This window comes from Mastacembelus armatus, chromosome 3, assembly GCF_900324485.2.
Source record: "Mastacembelus armatus chromosome 3, fMasArm1.2, whole genome shotgun sequence".
NCBI lineage: Eukaryota > Metazoa > Chordata > Actinopteri > Synbranchiformes > Mastacembelidae > Mastacembelus > Mastacembelus armatus.
Genome location: NC_046635.1, coordinates 876854 through 892417, shown reverse-complemented (window position 1 = coordinate 892417; position 15564 = coordinate 876854).

Genomic DNA, 15564 nt, shown 5'->3' with positions numbered 1-15564 from the left:
GGCTGCGTGGGATGGGCCATAATGGACTCGTCTGAGGGGCTCTGCCACATTTACATGTCTGCCAGTTGAGGCAGAGCTGGCTTTTTCTAATTTTACTGACATGCTTCAATTTCCCAGGCCCATCAGCACGCTCCCCACTGCCACAACAGCCCCGCGAGTCATTTCCATTTGACTTTTCTCTTATCTGCACAAAAAAAGCATTTCCATCTACCAGGCGACGGGTGTTAATGTGAAAGCAGGGTCTAGATTTTATGTGTGGAGGCCACATTTAAACATTTGACCAACGTTTGTTCTACTGGCTGCATATAGAAAACTGATGATAGATAGGGGACCAAATGTCACAGAAGAAATGGCTTTTGCCATGAATGTTTTATTCAGCCCGTGTCACAGCGTTCACATTTATATGATAGAAAATGTAAATGTTATGCAGAGTGCTAAAAACACTATATATTTTATGACCTTCTATAAAAGAGAGTAAAATGATTTTCAATCCAAACAATGCAGAAATGAAACACATATTTAACGGGAGTGAGAAATCGGAGCGTGAGCTCTCTCAGGAGGCCGAGGGTGATGTTCACTTAACCTGCTGGCCAAGGCAATTCAGCGGCTCTAACCTGTACAGATTTATGCCTGTCGGTGGCAGCGTCTTTCCTGCCTGCCATGTGGATAAATAAAATGGAAGCCTGTCTGTCTGAGAAGCCCATCTACAGACAGGCAGGAGGTTTTTTAAATGTTAATGTCATTCAGATTTATGGGAGGCAGATAGATGGTTGCTGAGGCTATGGCACGCTAGATGCTGTTTGTGTCATTGAAATGCATACAGACAAAAACATTTGCCCCCGAGTCTCAGCAGCACTCTGATGACCGAGCCACCTCCGGCACCAGGCCTGTGTTTAGAAATAAACACAAAAGTGAATCCCAAGATTTTTTTTTTTTTTTTTTTACTGCACAGTCTGCTTGTTATCAGTTGAGGGAAAAAATCAAAGCTATATACAAGTTAATTTTATTAGCACATAGAGTGCTTTTGTCCAGTGGAGCTTGAAGAGAAATAGGGAGTAGGCGTGTAGGAGAGAAGAAAGGCAGAGAGAGAGAGAGAGAGAGAGAGAGAGAGAGAGCACACTGGCATGAAAGCCAAGTGTATTAATTCTCCTCCCATTCTCCTGCTGTGTTGTGATAGACTGAGTAATATGCAGGCTCACTTTCTATGCCAAAGGCTAGACGGAGGCTCAGAGGAGAGGACTCTCTGAGTCAGTGTCTCTCTTCCTCGCATGCTTTCTCTCTTTGCTTCCAGCCCTTTAAACTTTAGCAATGTTAAACTGTAAAAATAAAACAATCACTTTCTTTTTCCCCTGAGAAGCAGCTTTACCCGCAACCATTCGGCCCAGTCTGCCTGCCTCTGCTTCCTCTCCGGCTGCCTCTCTCCCTGCATGTGTGTGAGACCGTCGATACAGTATAAATTAGGGGAATGCTGAGCCATGCTGGCTTCCATGTGGAGTGACTGTGTATTAAATCACGTTAATTGATTAGCTGAGGTTCAGAGGAGGACAACGCTGGATTGCACTCAGTCCTCAGCTGCTCTGTTAAAGTGGCTCCTGCCCATTTCAGGTGATGACCTGAACACCTACACTTGCAATTAATCCGCTGTCTACGCTTTTTATTGCTGTGGTAACTTTCTCCATCCTCTGCTTGTGTTTGCCAAGAACCGTCACGTCTCACAGCCTAAATGTGAACCGCATACGCTGCATCCCGGCACCACACATACCACGTTTAATAACGTATTGGCAGCTAAATGTACTTGATTTCTGAGTGTAATTTTTAAATTTTAATGGATACCAGCAGCGCAGAAATGTAACACACAAAAAAGTGATACTCAACTGTGGAAAGTTAATAAAATTTTGTCATTTGTTTGTTTGACACTATTTGTTATCTTCTTTTTTAATGTTGTAGGTGTCCAAAGTTTCAGTTTTATTAATAAAATATTAATACATATATATATTTTGTATAGCATTTTATTGTGGTAGAGTATGGAATATGGAATTGGGACACAGCTCTACAGCAGCAAGTACAGATTGGAGTTATGCTTGTGAAATTGAAATTACGTAGTGTGCATATCCACTCGAAGTGGCGAGAGGGTGAAGGACAAATTCAGGAAGTTGCACACACCTACTGTACAAATCACAAATTCCCATAATACTTTCACCGTTACATTTAAACAGTCCTTCGGTGTGCCGACTACCTGCTCTTCTCTTGAAATGAAAATGCAGCTCATTCAGATTCTTGCTGCAAATGTACAAATGACAGGAGCTGGTTACACTTGAGATAAATGGAGCTCAAGAATCCACAGAGATTTGATTTAAATTTTAGAGGAAAACATTTGAGTCAGTGCAGTTTGAGATGCTGCCCATGATGTCACCTGTTTACTACATTAACTATATTTAACTATTTTTCACCTCAACATATCCACATGACGTGGCTTTTTTTTAGGACTTGAGCATTAGATTGAACCAGTGGCTGCTTTGGATTTAATATTTCTATATATTGTAAATAATTTGTTGAGGACTAAATGATGAGATCACCCTGAGATTCTCACCTGAACTGTATCAGGCCACATCTGGACATTACTGGTCATCTTATTATATTAGTTTGGGAACCATCTCTTCAATCCATTTTCTTTAGACATAGTTTTGAAATGAGAATCGATATGTGTCACCAAACAGCCAATAAGAAGCAATAACTAATTATATTAGTCTACCTAATGTTTGTGGTTGCTATTCCTGAACTGTACAGTAATACTGAGAGTTATGCTTCCCTCAACATTAAACCTGCTCTTGATAGTCAAGGAGGTAGCGGGAGCAAAAGAGCGAACACTGATGGGATAAAAGCATGTCAGCAGGTCAGCTGGTCAGAGAGTGAGGGGTGAACTTACCAACCATGAGACTCAGCCAGAAAACAGAGCGACAGAACGAGGACAGAGGCATCGGATTAAAAACAACGAGACAACTCACACTCAGCGCAGACGAGAAGAGGCTAAAGGACGTGAGTAACAGACCGGATAGAGAAGATTAAAAGAAAACCCACCCTGCACAGTGTTAAATCACATGGCAGGAATGTATGTCCATCTTGGCTTTGAGTCTGTTATTGTTTGTCTTGGAGATAAGTGAAATATAAACAGTCTGATATTATGCTGATATTGTTTTACCTCCATCACTTTTAAATTTGACAGCAGAAAAAGTGAAAACAGTAATTCTAACAAAGACAGTCTTTTTTCTAGACACTCCAATTTGCTGTTTTTGTTTTTTTGTTTGTTTTGTTTTGTTTTTTTGACAGATAGTGATCTCAATAGACCATGATGCAATGCAGCCTTGAAGCCTGTTGAGAGGGTTTATTACAATAACGCTGCTGTTTCTGAAATCACCCTGTTATTCGCTATTGCCTACATATTAAACACTCAGTTGTTTGTTCTTCTATATGAGTAATGAATTGAGATTTGACCACAGCTGATCTGCTGTAGCACAACATACGTGTAATTTGCACATGAAACAAACAATGGCAAAGCATTGCATGATGGGAAGGCAAAAGTGATACGTATGGCACAGTCACTGCTGGTTGGATTTTAATGAGAGAACTTTTAAACAGTTAATTAAAACAGAAGAAAGGAAGTTTAGTGCACTCACAAATGAGGAGTGCTTTCATCAACGACACCATAAACTTTGCTGTACTGGGCTGAGTTTCAGAGTAATGTGGTGTTTTTGCAGGAGCATCCTGTTTGTGGCTCATTACCACACAGTTTATATGAAACTAAACAGCAAATACGTTTTGAGGGAACTATGATGTCGCCCTGATTATAAAACCCACTAATAAAATGTTAACAGGTTAACACATCAAGCATGTTGCAAAACATCAGCGCGACATTCGCGGACAGCATGTACCATTTGTTGCCGTCTTTGCGGTACAATACCTGCTGATGGTGACGACAGCGTGCTTGAATGATTTAACGGTTATGTTTGAGCACTCAGCACCTGTTTGAGGTCAGCGTACTAGGGAGCAAATACAGAAAGAGTTATTTGATTCACAAAATATGACTTAGAGCACTGAATAGAAACCATGATCTTAAGTCCTTTTATTGCCTAAACCTGTGACCTACTCACTGCAGCCACAGTCCTTCACTCTGTGCACTTGCTATTCACCACCTCCTTGCAATTCCAGATAAATGTAGAGCTTTAATTAAAAAAGTTGTCTCTGAACATAATCGAGGCAGCGCTAAAGTCTCTCGGTGCAATGTAACTGGGAGAACAATTCACAGTTTAACGGAAAATCGGTAAAAACAGCAAATGTGTAATGCAATTCTGACTTTGTTGTATTTAAAACATATTTCATTAGTTTTCTCTACAGTATCAGCTCATGGCAACAAAAGCATGACTTTATTTTCTTAGCAAAGATTTGTGAGCCTGTAGATTATGCAGATTATTTTAAATTATTTAATATGTTTGTTAGTATTGTGGTGATTCCTCTTGGTGTTTAATGAGGACTCTTCTGTGGTGACTGTAATATTTTCTATGGCTGTAGCCACACACAAGTAGGAGCTCAATTATTTACTCAGGGAGTTAACATGAAGCCTCTCTGTACTATATTTGTATGTTTATGCAACTTAAAGCACAAGCCCACACGTTGGTGATATTTTGGCTGCACTTTTGTATTTATGAGTGAGCTCCACATGCAAAACGTGTCTACAAACATGCACTTAGACATAAATGAGTGATACACGATAGTTGCTAATCATAAATATATATAGCTCTAATTACCAAAATACGTGATTCACTGTAGCTGCAAAATCCAAAAGTGGTTGGCCACTGGAACAAACTGGTGGCAAGACTGATTCATCATGATGTATCCAGCTCTTAAACTGCATAGTGACGTGCAAAAAAAAAAAAAAAAAAAATCAGACTTCACACATTTTATGGAATACGAACTACCACTGTGCACCGCTTCCAAAGTCTGACACTGTAGCTCTCACTAGAAAAACTGTGGTTGGAAGCGTTTGCTCAGAAACATAGTTTAAATTAACACCACACATCCATTTGTGGCTTCTGCAGGATACCTCCATGGCATTCTGGGGAACAGACTACGACAAAGAGTTTCATCTGTGTAAGTATGTTGTGAGCACTGATATTTATTTTACGGTACATTGAAGCCAAGTGTCCTCATATTTCCTGAGGGAGCCATTTGGCATTCCTTGTTTCAGCCTCATAAGAGCACAGTACTTAGCCTCCTGCAGCATGCTGCACCTCTGTTTAGTGTGTGTGAATGTAGCCACCATGTTGGACTCTGATAACCCACTTCCTCTCTCAGTAAATGTATCTGCAGGCATGTGTGTGTGTGTGTGTGTGTGTGTGTGTGTGTGTGTGTGTCAGGTACGACAGACTGGGATGTGTTTCATTGTTCTGTTCCCTGCTGAGAAAGTTGATGGGGTTTCCCACTGAGGACGTGCAAAACGATCCTGGCAAGTGATTTGTGTGTGTGTGTGTGTGTGTGTGTGTGTGTGTGTGTGTGAGAAAGAACGATAGACTTTGCTGTGCACCCTGATATTCTGTGTGTGTTGTGTGGGTGTTACAACAACTACACTTCAACAGGTGAGATAGAAAGTGATGTGGTCTCACAGCGCGGCTTTCATTTTACCTCACAACTGCCTCCGAACCCATTTGATCATTGCTGTGTGACTCATTTCAATGTCTGCCAATTTTCTAAGCTCTACTTCCTCTGGTCAAACATCCTTCATCACAGTGTAAGGTGGCCTATGAGCCCTCAAACCATAGCAACATATGTAAACATGCAGTATGCAAATGAACAAACAGCTTCTCCATCACATTTAAAGCCTTTGGTTCAATTTTCAGCTTTGCATCCAAACTAAAACAATGTTTTTTTCCTTCCCCCTATAACTGAGAGTGTGCAAAGCTTAAAGCGCTGGCTTGGTTTTTCAGTGTGTACAGGGTAAACAGACCGATGAAAGTCAAGGGCTGTGTGACAATAAAGTTAGGAAGACAACCTTTAGTTACCCCTAACGTTCTCTGTAAACATTCATTCTTAATGCAAATATGGCTGAATACCCACAGTGACCTACCATTAACTTGGATTTATGTTTATTTTGCTGCAGTTATAAAATAATGGTCACAGTACAGGTGATCCCAAAAGCAGGAGGACTGAACGGAGGTTTAGCTGGTCCACCCTCAGCAGAGTAACTGCACAACCACTCAGGGTGTTTCCTGGTCACAATGGGAGCAAAGAAGAAACTTTCTGGAGTCTTTAAGGCAAAGTGCTGCTTTATAGTTTGTGGAAGGATAAAGAAGATTTAGGTTGTTCATGTTGTTCAGGTGTGGACAGAGGCCAGGGTTTTAAAATTTTAAAGGTTTAATGGATAAACAGACCGAACAATAATTATTTTAATCAAATCACATGATCCCAGTATGTTTAGCCGTATTATCAGCTGATATGAATTAATTATTGTTATATCAGTAATGATATACAGCACATGATAAAAAGAGGTTTGCAGTATAAAAATGCCTTAGACATAATCAATACATATTTTATCCAGCAGAAAGAATTTCCTTTTTCTCTTATTACAAATGTCCTGGACAAGATATTTTCATGGGGCCATATTTTGTGAGCACAGAGATGCTACTGAATCACACGAAATGTAAAACACTGGTCCTATGTGGTCCTGATTGTAGTGAAGCCAAACTGATGCAAAAGAACAAAAACAAAAGAGACAAACAGCATGATGATCCACCACTAAGCATTTTGACACGTCACAGTAGGAAATGCATAATAAGATGAATGATGGCTCCAATTAGCTGCTCCAGCTGCAGGGCCTTGGTCCTGTTCATGCTGACTTACTGTAACTCTCTTTGTCTTACTGGGACACTTACACAGAACAAAACCTTTGGCAGCTAACGCCTGTTTCTGTCAAAGTCAAAGTGTAAGCTGTGAACCTTTGGACGCTGCACATAAGTTCGTGTTCTTCTGCCCATATATTTTGTTCTAAGATCTATGTTTGAGTTGATTAATGTGGAAATGAAAGTGTCTGCTCTATGTGAGTCTCTTACTAGAGTGGATCGTGTTTTCATTGAGGGCTCGTACTGCATTTTATCTTCTGTTACCGAGCTTTCAGCGCTGTGCTCCACCTCCCAATGATTTACTGTCAGAAGCCTTAGAGTCGCACCGAGGGAGTGTGTGAAAATGTGTGTATGACTGGATTTATCACGGCACCAATTACACTCTCCATTTAAATAAAGCTCATCTGGATATAATAGAGAGGAGACGCGTGTGGGCAGGGTCATATCGCTCAGCCTTGGTCTCGGAAGTAACAGTCGATTTTCATTTTTGCACTCACAATGTTAGTTTTTCAAAATCCTAACATGAGCCTAAATCGACAGAACAAACTATTAGTAGCTGCACAAAAAACGGGTTCATTAGAACAATAATATAAACGGCACCTGGTGTAAATAAATTAGGTCCAGAGGACAGCAAGAAATTTTATGGAAAACTCAGCATTTTGAAAAATATGTTTCAATGAGCGTTTGAAAAGAAATATCAAGGTCTATTTATTACCCCTGAGGTGCTAATCTAGACAGTGAGATCTCTGAGTACATTTTCTTAATTTCTTCACCAATTCCCCAGAAAATGTGGTGATGTAAGTTGAGTCTTCTGCTTGTAGTTAATTGGTGTCAATTAGGACGACATTGTACTTCCTGAAATGATGTCACCTCAGTCACCTCAGTGAGCTGTGACAGGCCAAGAAACACAAGCATTCAGACAATCAAACAAAGCCAGAGTGACTTTTTAACAGAGGTAAAGCTGAATGTAAGCACACGTGAAATGCTGACTGTTTGAATATCGACAGCAATAAAAGGGAAGACTGTGATGGACTGGGGACCTGTCCAGGGTGGACCCCTGCCTTTCACCCAAAGAGAGCTGGGATAGGCTCCAGCAGATCCCTGGGACCCTGGTTAGGACTAAGGAGGTCTAGATGATGGATGGATGGATGGATGGATGGATGGATAAAAGGGAAGACTGTGAACTATGATGAACATTTAAAACAGAAAATGTTGGTAATAATTTTATTATTCACTTTTGTTTTTGTTTCTCAGGCAGATTTGAAACAAACCACAGGTGGAGAAACACCAGCAATGCTACAGATCTCAGCAAATCACCACTACAGACACTGTGGTCAAGCTCGACTCTGACAGGAGCTGCAATGTTTAAAGCAACTGCAGGAAAACTCTTGACAGTCTGTCATCATGAATTAACCTTAAGACAAAGTGTGTTTCATGCAGTGCAGTGTAAAGCGTTTGACACTGTAACTGTCTTCACTCAACATGCATGTCACCGGTCAACACGAGCTCTTCCTCCCTGCCTTCCAGTGACTCAGACGGGCTGCCCAGCCCCCAAGGAGGAGATTACAGAAATTTATGCAAAGCCCGTAAATGATTTATACTGCAGAGCACAACAAAAGCCTTTTTAACAAGGCCGTGGACAAGACGAAGAGAGAGAGGGCGAGAGACACTGAGACCTGCAGTAATCCTGGCATTCGCCACCACATACATCTTACTGCCTCACTGCCTGCAGAAAAGGCACAGTAAAACATGATGGAACTCATCCGTTTTTAAATAAAACTAGGTTGCATTTAATGCATATTCAACTAGTAGCTGTAATTCAAAGGAAAGGCAAGGAAACGTACAATGCCCTTCTTTCCCTGCACACACAGCAGCTATTGTGGCTAATTCCACCGCGATACAGGCGGCAGAGTGCCGCGATGGAAGGCAGCGCTCCATTCAGGATCACGCCACTCACTTTTGGCCTTGGGTCTATGTTTAGTCAGAGCTTTTAAGCACTCTGTCTTGCATTGTACTCACAGCAAAAAAAAAATCAAACAGCGTATGTGTGTGTGTTTGTTGTGTATGTTCACTGTATTTGAAGTGGGAGTTCTTTATCAGCAGGGATAAAAGGCATAGCTGTGTTCCCACCTCCTTAGGCAGCACCCCTCCACACTCCCACCCACCCAAGGATCTAATGTGTGTCCGGGTTTATACACTATTTATAAAGACCACTGTGTGGGAGAAAAATAAGCCCATTATTTCCAAGCAATAATGGGCTCTGTTTGTTTTGGCACCCTAAGTGTAGTGTAGTGGAAGTGGGGTTATATGGATATATGCGTATATGTGTGTGTCTGTGTGACTCACACACATGGAGTGTTTACATAACTGCTCATAGAAGATTAATTGTAAAATGTAAATGTGTCTGTATGGACAGGAGGAATTATTACAGCAAACCACATGCATGTGTTGTGTGAATACAGAAATCTGTTCATGAACAGGCTGTGTGTGTTTTTATTTTTGCTAAATGTGCATATTTAGTGTCATGAGTTAGACGAGCACATCATATCACTTTGGCCTTGGTGGTGGTGCTACATGTGTGTTTTAGTCTGTACTGACCTCGTCATTCTATTTATTCTTCTGGGCAGAAAGCTCATGTTAGTGCCATTATAAACAACTTTGACACAGAACTGGATCAGACTGTTGGCTATGGCTCAGAGTATTCTCAAACCAGACACAACTACTACATGCCCTTTTTTCTGTATTTTTAAATTTAAATTAATTTTTTATTAGTCTGTTAAATAACAAATTTTCATGATGTGCATAAAAAATAGCTCATAACTAATTAAAACATACCTGATTACTGCATGAATCAATGCACAAGCATCAGAAATGCAAACTACAAACAGTGGTTCCAGACTTAAATACCCATGTGTTAGATTGTGTAACGTTACTATTCTAGTGGCCAAATGTTAAAATGTGTTTTGGTCTGATATAAGAATATCAAATTTTTATTTTATTATTATTATTATTTTTTATTATATAATAGTTTTCAAGAGTGTCTGTATGTAACTGAGCTACTGTGACCAATAAAGTTTCTCTAATCTAATCTAAGAAGGTAACTTTGGGCAGGTGTTAGCAGTCGGGTACACAAGCGTTATCTGTGTTCAGCAGCAGTTTTAAGGTTGTAGGAAACTTCCTTTGACGTACCTAAGCAGGTAACTTCTAACCCTAACCCTGTCTGTTATTGCCTGACCCACTGCGAAGGAAATAGTCCCAGAGCAGCAGCAACTGTTGCACAGGTTTGCCAGGCTAAGTTGCAGTGGATGTTTTGTTCTGGCTGCACCTGAAAACAGAGTTGGAAAAGCAACAAAAAGTTGAGCCTTTGGGATTTGGTTTGCTGCCCTGATGTCCCTCATCTCTCCATGTCTTCTCTCAGTCCTGGTCTGGTCTGTTGACAAAGCGGTGATTCCTAAATATGAACTATACTGAGAACTGGAGAGAGCATGTAGAGTCTCTGAGTGTGTTTGTCCTCCTGATTTCCTTTAAACCTGCCTACTGTGGTCCTGACCATACCCTGCAGAGGACCCCTGCTGGCTCCCAAACCACAGCTTAGGAAATCCTGCCTCAGGTCGCTGGTCCTGCATGTTTGCCTCTAGTCCTGAACACCAGCATTGCTGACTGATGGACTGTGACCACCCTACCACTCCCCATACTTCCACCTCCCATCCATACACTGTTACCAGGTGCTGAGCCCCCACCCCTTTAACCCTGGCCTTCAGACAGCATTGTCTAGGTGAACAATGGAGTCATTGTTACCTCCAGGTGGCGTATTGTGAAGGGTGTTCACAAGGGACTACAGAGGTGACCCTGACAGTGTAACTCCGTGTAACACTGTGACGCACCCCCACCACCACCCTTACCCCCACCCCACCACACACATTCATTGTGGCTGGCTCCCAAACTTTGCTGCTTTATTTGGGCTTCAGGTCACAGGGGACACCCAAGGTGGGGCCCAGCATGCATGTGCCTTTTGCAAACAGCAACAATCTGCAAACTATCTGCACTTATGCAGAAACATTTAACCATTTTCACTGCACGTTCTGACCCGCTCTCCTTGTGTAACTTAACTAAAATGAGCCTTTTCAAAATATCCTCTCCCAAACACACACAGCCTTTAGTTAGTTATACGTTTAGTGATCACTGTCATCTTTCTCATCTCTTTGTCCTGCTTCTCCTGAGGGATCTTCAGATGTTCAAGTGCTTGTCTGTCGTGGGCCGTTCTCTCAGTCGTACACATGCAGAAAGCCTCGGTAAATCCTCCTGATCAGACGCACAAAAATGTTTCACATGCCTGTTAAGGGCCCCTGTCATTTGGTTTGAATTGGTAAGAAGGACCTTTTCCATATTAGAGAAACCTTTGCATCCTCATGCAGGAGGAGGATCTAGCACCAAGACAGACCCGTCTCCACGTACCCACAGCAGACATGTACGGTAACTGTCCTGTTAACATACTGAATCACTGCACTTGCCTATTTCATTCTGCATGTTCAACATGAAACTACAAGGCCAACAGGAATTTCTCCTGATGTTCCCTTTGGCCTGTCACCAGATTTGGGAGGGAACTTTGGAGGTAAGGAATTGGACCTACTCAGGCTCCGCCTAACGAAAGGACTAATGGTTTTAGGCACTGAGGCAAATAAGATCAGTTAATATTAAAGCCTATAAAAACTGGGTTTCAAACTGGGTCATTTATTGTTCCCGTCGCTCATAGTTGAGTTTGTCAGGACATTTCAGGTAGTGCTCACTCTCACACACTTCAACATTTTGATATATGACATATTGTCACTGTGGGTTTCACTTTGAATTTCTCCACCTTTTCAGGTGAACATCATAACCTCCCACTGCCCCCCTGTGAGTAAAAGCTCTTGAGAAGAAGACAGAGAACTTTTATGTCATGGAACAGAGTCAGTCAGTCTATTCCAGTGGTTCCCGTCTGCTGGTAGGGTGGTCTGTAATGTCAGGGTGTAAATGGATGGCTTATCCTCCCATCTCCTCTCACTGAAAACCAGGTGATCATCTTACATGCGCACATAGCTCGCTGTCAACCTGCCGCCATCTTTCTGTCTGACAGAGGACAAAGGGGAAACAGACTTGCTTTTGTCAAGTTATAGCTCACTGGCTTAAACTTACTGCCTGTGCCCAGATTCTGAGAAAACAAACACACACACACACACACACACACACACACACACACACACACACACAAATACACTATTAAAACTGAATAAAAACAGTAAAACCAGTGGCTTTGCTGGTTAATCAAACTGAGTTAGGATTTGGGACAGAGGATCTTCTTTTGAAATATATGTGCCGACTGGAGTCCATCTATTCAGTTATATGTCTGCTCAGTGTGTGTTACCACAATAACCACAGTTGTCGCCAAATGAAGGAGCACTGAAATCTTAAGGATTACATTGATCAGGGAGGGTTTAGCCTAGTTTCTTTTAGTAGTCAGACATCCCACCTCTCCCAAAAGTTCATAGTGGCTCCCTGAGGCCTGCAAATGAGATACAATATCCCAGAAATCCTGTGAGCGACCGAGACAGACACGTAGTGATATAAGCCAGGTCTCAGTTTGGAGGCTGCAGCTATAGTTTTGAAGTGCAACAGAAGGAGCATCCTCTGATGACTGGTCTCATATGCACTAATATGTTCTAGAAATGTTCTATGACATTTGTTTACTTAACCAAAAGTGTCATAGAAGCGGAAGAGGAGAGTGATGATAGCTGATGTCAGCAGGGAGGTGACCTCACCGCTGGGCTCAGTGAGGCCATGCTGGGTGTAAAGGGTGACGTGGGGGGGGGGACTAGGTCAATTGCTAATTACGGCTCTGAACGCTGGGCAGGTCAGAGGGTCAGATGACATCACCCGGGCACATCAGTGTATCGTGAAGTGCCAACTACCAAAGCAGGCTCCACTACAATCACTCACTGACCTTTGACCTGCAGCGAAACAAGTGATTAGTTAGTGTAGTTCGTAAAGGTCTAATTATATAACGCTGTTGTTGCTGCTGAACGCTCACTGCTTTTACTGTTATAGATTGTATGTTTGTATTTTTCATGTATTTCTCTCTTCTCTCTATTTACTGACTAAGACTCTAGTCTTTTGTTTTCTTTTGTGTTAAACTGAACGTGAAACCCGGATATTGCCCCAACAACCTGACACTCAACCGAGAGCTGTGCTCAGGAACAGGTTAACTGACGTTAGTTCAGTATAATCTGTGGTGACCACCTCAGTGATGTTTATTCTCAGGTAACACATCGTCAAGCAGAAGTAATATTGCCGTCGACACGCTGCCCAGTCCTCTTGTTGTGTTTACTACATGTCTGAATAAATGTTTATCATCAAAAAGTGAACTGACTGTGCTGAAGGGTCATTTTCACTCCACATCCTGGTACAATTTGCAGCTCAGCTATGATTCATAATACATTGCTGCCTGGTTAACAGCATATTAAAAGACCACAGCAGTCATAAAAAACAATCATTGTCATTAATAATAGGCTGCTAAGCTATTAACCTCATGTACCGTGCTCATACAGCACATATGAGTTTTATACTGAAATGAATGGGACAGCTCGGACGACAGAAAAGTTATTTGTGGTTTCCACCACTGCTTATGTGTCTACACACAATATATAACAACACATTTGGGTTGCATAGCTAGACATTATGTGTCAGCCTTGAGACAGCTGTGTTAATGAAAAAAGAAGCACATCTGTCTGTCAGATAGGCATGAAATGGACAACGTGAAAAAAGGCACCTGGAACGCCTCCCGTGAGATAAGCCGTGGCTGGCTTGTCTTACCCATCTGTGGCTGTGTTTCCTGATGTTATACAGCAGAGTTGTGAAGTGTGACGGGTTGCTGGTTCCATCATGTTTCTCTATTTGTACTTCTAATTCCAGTGTTTTCCTTCAAAAGTATTCTTAATATTAATATCCTGGGTCATAATGACCCTAATGACCCTATGGACCTCCTCTCAGTCTCTTACCTTTGTTGCAGGATCAGCCACCCCTCAGCTGGGCTTCATATGCTCACACTCAGGCTTATCAGCATGATGAGGCCACACTTCATGGGTAGTTCCAGTCCGACCTTATGGGGATGAGTGAAGAGAACCGACTTTAGCTTAAAACTGTTTCCATATGAAAGAAAAAACAGGTGTCTTACTCAGGTCCAATAATCCATTATTATATATGAGCTACAGATCTATGGTGTTTAGTCTGATGCAGAATATTTTACATTAAAAGTTCTGGAGTGTTTTTTCCACAACTTTGTAGAAAACCACACCTCAAAAAAGCAGAATTCCTTTCAGGTAAAAACTGTGCAAGATTCACCTGACTGCAAACACACCTGTCTTGTGGTGGCATTGAAAATGTCACAGGACTGTCACGCTATCAAAGAAAATAAAAGGCCCACTGTAATCCTTGTTGCAGCGATAAAATGTCAATGTACTGCGGAGCGCTGTGCCTGCAGCTGCTGAGCTCCTGACAGCTCTGTCAGCAGAGGTGGAGATGTTACCCAGCAGCAGAGGAAGCACCAGTCAGTTTCATTATTTCCATCGGTGCTTTGGGATATGAGCAGCTGAACTTGCAACCCACCGTTGATTTTATTATTTACATGCACACCTTTCCTACTGAGGCATGTCAAAATGCTTTCCATGAAAAAAGGTCTCTAGTATTACTGTGTCAATAAAAAACAGCATTTCAATTAGACCCCCGCATTGACCCAACAGGCATTATTTCTGATTATTTATCAGTTTTAATTTATTTACATGACTCTTTAGAGAAGAAGGCATCATGTGACTGAGTGCCTGGACTTTAACCCATTTTTAAAATATTTATGTCCTGCATGTTGTTCCAACATTCTGTAATTACTTCTCTATAGTCTTCATTATTATGTACTGCGCCTGATGTGAAAGAAGAAATTAGTGCATGTGCACGTCTCATATAATGCACAATATAACATTCAATCATGGGTTCAGGTGTTAAAGTTTGGGACGGCACCGTCGACTGTGACACAGCTGCCTGTCACAAACCGTAGTTTATTATTCTGTGTGATAAGTGACTCTTCTTCTATTGCATTTATTACAGTGCGCTCATCAAAGGAGTGTGTCATTGCTGCTGTAGTGATATGCATTTAATTATTTATTATTAATTAATTAATTAATTAATTCCTACTGCAGCTTTACTATTAACTAATATTATGACACACTTGCTTTAACCCCCAGTAATGGGTCGGTGTTGGCCTAAATTCCTGCACCTGGGGCAAAGAAGAAAGACCATTATTTTCTCCATTCTCATTACCAATACTGAGGTGCCTTTGAGCAAGACCATCAGTCTTTTCCAGTGGAGTTACGCAACGGTCATCGGCTCAGACTGGTTTGAAAACATGCAGGCTTCCCCTGCTCCATCTGTCTGGAGCTGCTGGTAAATGAATAAATAAAGATACAGCAGGTACATGGAAACACAAGAGGATCGCAAGCTTCTTTTTCTACTGACAGTCCTTGAGGTTTCAGTCCTGGTTAATTGTGTGGCACCTGTGGGTGCTGGGGGTAACGGCAATAATGTGATGTTGTCCAATACAGATGGAAAGGTTTAATTGTGCCACGTGACGCCACCTTTTGTCGTCATGTCA